This window comes from Polyodon spathula, chromosome 9 (genome assembly GCF_017654505.1).
Source record: "Polyodon spathula isolate WHYD16114869_AA chromosome 9, ASM1765450v1, whole genome shotgun sequence".
Lineage (NCBI taxonomy): Eukaryota > Metazoa > Chordata > Actinopteri > Acipenseriformes > Polyodontidae > Polyodon > Polyodon spathula.
The window spans coordinates 8603556-8613253 of record NC_054542.1 but is presented as its reverse complement, the minus strand read 5'-3'; the positions used below and the strand labels follow the sequence as shown (position 1 = coordinate 8613253).

Here is a 9698-nt window from a genome sequence, read left to right as displayed (position 1 = left end):
CGCAAAAGTCTCCTAGAAGCCATAATAGTAGCACAGTATATCATGTTAGATTTCAATATGTCGCATTTGAATTTTTGCTGTCTGTTTTATATTCTTATGTTCTTCTTCCTGATTTAAAAATGCAGATTAAAAGATTTGCTACTTATGGAAAACTTGAACTGCAAAACTGCAATTAAAACAGCCATGTTAAACACCGTAGGGCATTTCAAATGTAACTGTCAACTAAACCATTTGGACAAACACTGATTAGTGGGCTGAATTAGTTTAGATGCAATTTAGATTTCAAGGGTCTGTATAATGATAGTCTTCAGAAAAGATTTAGCTCATTTATACAGTGTGTCTTACAATTTGTTTACTTCTAATATATCTATTAAAGTATTATAAAAGTTTATTATTTATTTATTTGCATACCCGATAGAGTTCATGTAAAACATGTGTTGTTATTTGTAGGTGCATCACTTGGATTTTCACTTGAGATCAGAATGCAAGCCCAACATGATGAATAATTGCTACTATATGGTAAGTGATGTGCTTATAAACTTTACATGCATGTTCGTGTCTGTTTCTGTAGGACAAATGACAGCAGAATTTGAGCAGTTTTTGTGGTTCAATTATGAATTCTTTATTTAAAATCCAAAATGCATTTATGCAATTGAAAGTTACGTTAGTCTTTGGTGGGGAGATTCTGAGGTCGAAGGCACATTTATTGCACTGCGTTTCTTCTCCATGTAATGAAAGCAAGGTGCATGTGCGTAGCAAGACAGCGTGGCTACAACGTTTACACTGTGCCAGCAGAGACAAACAGAGGCTGTTTTTTTTTTCTTTCACATTTCAACCAAAGTCTGGCTGTTTTAAATCTTGTAGTGACAAAATTTCACTACCAAAAGCATTTTAGAAAGATCCAGCCATACCTAGGAAGTCTAATTATTGTCCACATCGCTTTGGGATAGAGCTTTTTGTTTTAAATACATTCGGGTCCACATCAGTGCTTCATTCTGCTACTGTTTTCCATTTTCAGAACAGTTTTTCTGTTTTTAAACAGCTCATTCCCAGCTCTACAGTATCACCTGGAATATTGCAGGTTGTGCATCTGCAGGGAGATGGATATTTCTGGTACATGGTCACTATTATTTCAGATAAAGTAACAGATTACTTGGATGTTTTTTTTTTGTCATGAAACAAGTATTTCTTTAATAACACCTTTTTATAGCATCTTGTTTATTTTAGTTTTCATGGTTTAAATTGTTCATTTGAACCTCATGTGGTAGGAGCAGCGCCCCCTTGCCAAAACTGCATATAAAAACCATGCATGCATTAGAAAGGAAAGCAAACTAAACGTGGTAGAATTACACACAGCCATGCCCAAGCCCCTTACTGTCTCACAGAGGGACTGTGTAAGAGGTGGAGGTGATGGGTTGGGTTTTCCCGCGTACAGTAATTGCAGGCAGGTTGACAGACAGTGTTCTTTCTTATTAGTAGTTGTGTAAAGCAGGTCCTTGTGTGAGAGAGGGGGCTCCTCTGTTGTTTGAAGTTTGAAGTGCATGTGTTGCTAGTCTGGTTGCAGTCACTAATCAGGAGGAGATCACTTCCTCCCATTACCTGCCAGTGGGGGGCCCTTGTTTTTGAGCCCCGGGACATTGCTTCTGCCCTGTGGGGCCCTTTTAACTGCCTTGACCTCTTTTGACCGGCGTGCTGGGTTGGGGAGGGTTGGGGAGCGAGATCGGAAGTGATCTTTATTAAATGTTTTTACAGAGAGACGACTTCGGGGCTTTCGCAGGGATTGCAGACACAATGGGCAAAGACAAATATTTTAGCAAGAGACAAAAGGCCAGCCCCCAATCGTTCGCAGTGGGGTTAACTCTCCCCCTCACGCTACAGCAGTGTGTTTAATTGGGAGGAATCAGGGCTCATGCACAGACTCATTCAATCACAGGCTTATTACATGAACACTGTCCGGAAGCCAAGACACCCTCCTTTATATCTGTTTGTGCTGTAAAAAAATGCAAATAAAATCAAGCTTATATTTCCTTATCTTTTGTTAAAACCTAAAATTCCAGATGTAAATTTATTAAGATTAAAAGTTAACAGTAAACATTGTTATTAAATTATATATATATATATATATATATATATATATATATATATATATATATATATATATATATATATATATATATATATATATATATAGAGAGAGAGAGAGAGAGAGAGGGGAAGGATATTTTCTCTAACAATACAATTATCATCCCGTGTCTGTTTGGGTTACATACTGTATGATTACAATTTAATTTCTTAAAATGTTGATTTATATAAAAAATATCTAATAGCTGGAAGTGAATAACAACTAATTGCTTCAATCCATTACTGTTATCTTGAAAAATACTAATAATACTAATAATTGGAAGATGATTTAGCCTACTTGGTTTGTATTATTTTGCATGCGTACAGTATAAGGAGCAGAGTTAAATATGAGACGTGTTTCTTTGTGTCGGGTTGGTTTCTGTGTGCGTGTTTCTGAAGACCGTGTGCTGTTTTCAATTGAAGGGCTTTTTGCTGTCTGGAAAATGCAGAGGGGAACCAAGCAACACTAAAGCTGTTAAATGAGTGATAATGTAGTCGCTGGTGAACAAAGGGAGCTGCAGTGTGTGCTGCAGACATTAAGAGGAGTTAACAACACAAATACATTATAGAGCCCTGTTCAGAAACTGGGAAAATTGGAAGCAATTTGGGGGGTGCTACAGAATTTCATACCAGAATAAAAACATGGTATCTACTCTAAATACAAATTTAAAAAGATCTGATAGCTTGAAAATGCTAAATACTTGAAAAACTGTTGTCTGTAGACTATATATATATATATATATATATATATATATATATATATATATATATATATATATATATATATATATATATATATATATATATATATATATATATATATATATATATATATATATATATTGTGATATTGCCTTAAACGAAATATTATGATAATATGTAATTATACGGAATTTGCCTTAATATAATATATTTGCCTTAAACGAAACTATTATCCCATTGTCTCATTTAAAATAATAATCACATATTGAAGTGCATGTAGTATGCTTTTGTGTGTGATGTTCTGGAAAATGAAATCTTGCGTTTCCTTACTCTCATGTATTAAGTTCTCTTTCGATGATGACAGCTGGAATGAAAAATGTAATTGAATTTATTAGAAAAGACATGGTGAGAGTGGACAGTCTGTGGTACTGAAACAGACATTAACATGTAGCCTTGCATTGGTCTTGAAAAGCTATTACTGGGTTTTTGTTCTTAGGTCTTCACCCGATTTTTAAATGCATAGATACTGAAGCATTTCTTTCAATAAGATCTAAAGGTATAGAAACGCTGAGTGCATTTTGTTTTAGGTTGAAACTGTGTGTGTAAACTGACTTTCAGCGCTCTATTCTGGCCGTGAGAAGGGTTCCACTGTTTCTTATTATAAACCCTGGCGTGTAGTAAATAAGCTCCATATTTAATCTTCCAGCCGCATTCCCTTTACTGAGGTCTGCTTCTCATAATAATATTGTTTTATAAGACATGCTGTGATGATGGATTCTTTTTATGGTTGGTTGTAAGCCATAGAACTGTCCTTGAAGATCACAGAGAGAAATGTAGAAGCCACTTTATATTATAATGTAATATGGTAAAGACACGTGTATATTGACATCAACTCTTCATGCACGAAAATATGCTGGGGATTACTACATTATTCCAGAAGCTATAGAGTACATGTTTTCAATGTTGCAATGACCTTAAGGCTTTTTTGACCTTTAAGAGTCGGGATAAGTAAAAGAATGATATGTACTTAAAGGACAGCACCCTAGAAGCACTGAGGAGCTCATGTGATCATTACTGACCTGGTCCATGTAGAGCTGAATCATTACTGGCCTGGTCCATGCAGAGCTGAATCATTACTGGCCTGGTCAATGCGGAGCTGAATCATTACTGGTCTGGTCCATACAGAACTGAATCATTACTGCCTGGTCAATGCAGAGCTGAATCATTACTGGCCTGGTCCATACAGAGCTGAATCATTACTGGCCTGGTCAATGCAGAGCTGAATCATTACCTGCCTGGTCCATACAGAGCTGAATCATTACTGGCCTGGTCCATACAGAGCTGAATCATTACTGGCCTGGTCAATGCAGAGCTGAATCATTACTGGCCTGGTCCATACAAAGCTGAATCATTACTGGCCTGGTCCATACAGAGCTGAATCATTACTGGCCTGGTCTATACAGAACTGAGTCATTACTGGCCTGGTCCATGCAGAACTGACTGTAACATGGGAAGTGTAGGAGCATTAATAATTCTGGAACGCTATATTTTTTGTTCTTTATTTTTCTGTAATTGGAAGCAGTGATCAGATGCATTGACATGTTTGTTTAAACATGCTGCAGCGGTCTTGATGTGCAGTGGGTTAGCAGAGGGAATATGGTGGCAGTGTATGGCAGTGTACAGGATATACCTCGTTCAGACATGATGGGGGTCTGGATCCTCTCTTTTCAAACTCCTCTTCTAAAACTGCTCCCATGTGTCTTGTCTGCCCATAGAAACTGCATTCTTATTTATTTCTCATAATGCCTCTCCAAATTCAGAATGGTATATAAGAAACGTGGTACATACATTCACTATGCTTAAATATGGTTTCCATAAAGATTTTGTATGTGTTTTTTTTCTTCTAGTTTTGAACTGCGGTGCTTTGGATAACATTCTGTGTTGTCACGTTTCACCCAGACACTGTTTCAGTCTTCGTGTTTCAATGCACACATGTGATCACATTCTGTGTTGTCACGTTTCACCCAGACACTGTTTCAGTCTTCGTGTTTCATGTGATCACATTCTGTGTTGTCACATTTGCACACAATGCACACATGTGATCACATTCTGTGTTGTCACATTTCACCCAGACACTGTTTCAGTCTTCGTGTTTCAATGCACACATGTGATCACATTCTGTGTTGTCACGTTTCACCCAGACACTGTTTCAGTCTTCGGTGTTTCAATGCACACATGTGATCACATTCTGTGTTGTCACATTTCACCCAGACACTGTTTCAGTCTTCAGTGTTTCAATGCACACATGTGATCACATTCTGTGTTGTCACGTTTCACCCAGACACTGTTTCAGTCTTCGTGTTTCAATGCACACATGTGATCACATTCTGTGTTGTCACGTTTCACCCAGACACTGTTTCAGTCTTCGTGTTTCAATGCACACATGTGATCACATTCTGTGTTGTCACGTTTCACCCAGACACTGTTTCAGTCTTCGTGTTTCAATGCACACATGTGATCACATTCTGTGTTGTCACATTTCACCCAGACACTGTTTCAGTCTTCACGTTTCACCCAGACACTGTTTCAGTGTTTCAATGCACACATGTGATCACATTCTGTGTTGTCACGTTTCACCCAGACACTGTTTCAGTCTTCGGTGTTTCAATGCACACATGTGGTGTTGCAATGTTGTGAAAGCCTTCTCTACACTAGCTGTGTATTTATAGAAGCCCGGGTGGAGGGGATGATGACAGTAATGCATATACTAGAGACATTTAGACCCTACACCCAGTGCAAAGCAGAACAGATTTAAAGAGATGGTACGAGAGAGGAATCGAGCAGAAACGGCACCTTGCCTGTGTGTGATGCACTGAGTATCTAAACCGTAGCAGCGCACACACAACACAGCCTTGCTGTGAGCGAGTGAGTGAGTGCAGGGTTAAAGGGCTCTTCCGAGACAGGTTTAAAAGCAATAAAGAGGGAACAGGAAGCTTGATATTGCTGCTGCTGCTGTGTGTGCAGTGCAGCTGCTGGGTGTGAAGTAATTAGATGTCTGGTTTCCTATTGACCAGTCTGGAGGGGCAGCCGGGGGACCGATTCAATTTGCTATTGAGTGCTAAAGGATTATACACCAAAAAAGAAATACAAAAACCAGCTAATGAAATGGGGCCTGTAGGCTTTTCGATCTGCTTGTCATCTTGAATAATATTAGAGAGGCACTATGCAATATTTAATGGATGACAATATATAGAGCCCTGTGTGTTTAAACAAATACGAAATAAAACAAAATATAACGAAATGCACCATATATAACAAAATGCAACATATAAAACAAAATATAAAGAAATGCAACATATAAAACAAAATGCAACATATAAAACGAAATATAATGAAATGCACCGTATATAACAAAATGCAACATAATTCAAAATATAACAAAATGCACCATATAAAACGAAACATCATTATAAAGCAAACATAGAATGACATTTTTTAAATTTGGAGGTTTATGCAAAAAATACTTTTAAATAAATATTTGCAATGGTAGTTGTCAAGGCTCAGCCGTTACCATGGACACGGTCTGAAGGGAAGCAGAAGATTTTGACTAGCACTTGCGCAGATAATTTGTGTAATTTGTGTAATTTGTTTAATTTGTATAATTTGTTTAATTTGTATAATTTGTGTAATTTGTATAATTTGTGTAATTTGTTTAATTTGTTTAATTTGTTTAATTTGTATAATTTGTGTAATTTGTTTAATTTGTTTAATTTGTTTAATTTGTTTAATTTTAATAATTTGTTTAATTTGTTTAATTTGTGTAATTTGTTTAATTTGTTTAATTTGTATAATTTGTGTAATTTGTGTAATTTGTGTAATTTGTATAATTTGTTTAATTTGTATAATTTGTATAATTTGTTTAATTTGTATAATTTGTATAATTTGTGTAATTTGTATAATTTGTTTAATTTGTTTAATTTGTATAATTTGTAATTTGTGTAATTTGTATAATTTGTTTAATTTGTTTAATTTGTTTAATTTGTATAATTTGTTTAATTTGTTTAATTTGTATAATTTGTATAATTTGTGTAATTTGTGTAATTTGTATAATTTGTTTAATTTGTATAATTTGTATAATTTGTATAATTTGTTTAATTTGTTTAATTTGTTTAATTTGTTTAATTTGTGTAATTTGTTTAATTTGTTTAATTTGTTTAATTTGTTTAATTTGTTTAATTTGTTTAATTTGTTTAATTTGTTTAATTTGTTTAATTTGTTTAATTTGTTTAATTTGTTTAATTTGTTTAATTTGTTTAATTTGTTTAATTTGTTTAATTTGTTTAATTTGTATAATTTGTATAATTTGTGTAATTTGTATAATTTGTTTAATTTGTTTAATTTGTTTAATTTGTTTAATTTGTTTAATTTGTGTAATTTGTTTAATTTGTATAATTTGTGTAATTTGTGTAATTTGTTTAATTTGTTTAATTTGTGTAATTTGTTTAATTTGTGTAATTTGTTTAATTTGTGTAATTTGTTTAATTTGTGTAATTTGTTTAATTTGTGTAATTTGTTTAATTTGTTTAATTTGTGTAATTTGTTTAATTTGTGTAATTTGTGTAATTTGTATAATTTGTGTAATTTGTTTAATTTGTGTAATTTGTTTAATTTGTGTAATTTGGAGCGAGTCATTTGGGATGATACCGTCGTGATCATTAGCTGTTTATTTATTTTCCTTTTTGGGGAAATATGTCTTGTTTGCTTGTATTTGGTATTAGTATGCAAAGGGTTTGTTTCATTTCAAGTGGTGCACACTTTGCACAGGAGTAAATGCAGTTTTGGTTTTTGAATGGATTTGAATGAATGAATCTGCTTGGCTGAATGTTTAAATAGTGAGAAACCCAGAGCTTGTTGTAGACTGGAGCCCTGCTTCAGTGCAATGGGATTGCAATACAAACCCTACTGTTTAATGGGTAGATTGCTGTGTGTGCAATTATGATGACAGCCCCACGATAGCAGGGCGGTGGAAATATATCTGTTTTTATTTGATCTTATTGTATTTTTATAGACGGCGTGGGCAGTATTTACTGGAAGGCAGTTCGTTAAAGACTGGGGGAATGTATGTTTCTCTTACTGCCATAATGAGAAATTAAGGAAACTGAATTATTTTTCTGTGCAAGGTTTGTTTATGTCAAAATGTAAAAAAAAAAAAAACAAACAAAAAAAAACAAACGTTAAAAAATCTGTTTGTAGTTAAATCATGATGTGTACTGTTATTAATATACATCTACTTGAGTTGTTTTATTAATGTGTATCTAATAAAACAAAATTTGTGAAAGATAAAACAAAAAAATTCTATATGTTATATAACAAAAAAAATCATACCCAGATATATAACATATAAAAATATATATATATATATATATATATATATTTATTATATATATATATATATATATTTATATATATAAATATATATATAGATATATAGTATATAAAAATATTACTAATAATATATTAATAAAAATTGCTAAAAATATATTTTCCCTTTTAGAAAAAAAAGCGTTAACGTATATATTAAATATTGTAAAGTATATAGTAAAGGTGTGGATGGTATAATTCCACTTACCTTTTCTATGTACCTTGTAAAGCACAATAGTGTAACAGAGTTAAATGGACGGGTTTGAGTGAATGAAATAAGAAAGCTGTGTGCGTACGGGTAGCACACTGGACGAGGTTCTGATTAAATAGGAAACATAAAGAACAGCCATGCAACTTGGGACACAATGGGCACTATCGTCCGTCCACTGCAGTAATGAGAAAGCAAGGCTTTTTAAATCTAGGACACTCCAAAAACAATGCGACAGATGAGTCAACGTTTCTGCGTCACGTTTTCATTTTACTCTTTAAATTACATTGATTTCAGCATTGTGAAGTAATCTGGGGCGCAGGATACAGTGTATGGGCGCACACTTTCAATATTTCAGCATTGTGAAGTAATCTGGGGTGCAGGATACAGTGTATGGGCGCACACTTTCAATATTTCAGCATTGTGAAGTAATCTGGGGTGCAGGATACAGTGTATGGGCGCACACTTTCAATATTTCAGCATTGTGAAGTAATCTGGGGTGCAGGATACAGTGTATGGGCGCACACTTCAATATTTCAGCATTGTGAAGTAATCTGGGGTGCAGGATACAGTGTATGGGCGCACACTTTCAATATTTCAGCATTGTGAATTAATCTGGGGTGCAGGATACAGTGTATGGGCGCACACTTTCAATATTTCAGCATTGTGCATTGTGAATTCAAATCTGGGGTGCAGGATACAGGACTTTCAATATTTCACATTGTGTATGGGCGTCACACTTTCAATATTTCAGCATTGTGAAGTAAGTGCAGGATACAGTGTATGGGCGCACACTTTCAATATTTCAGCATTGTGAAGTAATCTGGGGTGCAGGATACAGTGTATGGGCGCACACTTTCAATATTTCAGCATTGTGAAGTAATCTGGGGTGCAGGATACAGTGTATGGGCGCACACTTTCAATATTTCAGCATTGTGAAGTAATCTGGGGTGCAGGATACAGTGTATGGGCGCACACTTTCAATATTTCAGCATTGTGAAGTAATCTGGGGTGCAGGATACAGTGTATGGGCGCACACTTTCAATATTTCAGCATTGTGAAGTAATCTGGGGTGCAGGATACAGTGTATGGGCGCACACTTTCAATATTTCAGCATTGTGAAGTAATCTGGGGTGCAGGATACAGTGTATGGGCGCACACTTTCAATATTTCAGCATTGTGAAGTAATCTGGGGTGCAGGATACAGTGTATGGGCGCACACTTTCAATATTTCAGCATTGTGAAG

At 34.7% G+C, this 9698-nt stretch overlaps 1 long non-coding RNA gene across 1 annotated transcript in view; it reads left to right on the top strand.

Annotated features, from left to right (window-relative positions):
* Nucleotides 1-448: 448 nt before the first annotated feature.
* LOC121320392 overlaps nt 449-9698 on the top strand; it is a 106045-nt gene continuing 96795 nt past the window's right edge. Inside the window, exon 1 of the long non-coding RNA XR_005950838.1 lies at nt 449-519. This is a non-coding gene — a long non-coding RNA (uncharacterized LOC121320392). The remainder of the gene's footprint in view (nt 520-9698) is intronic.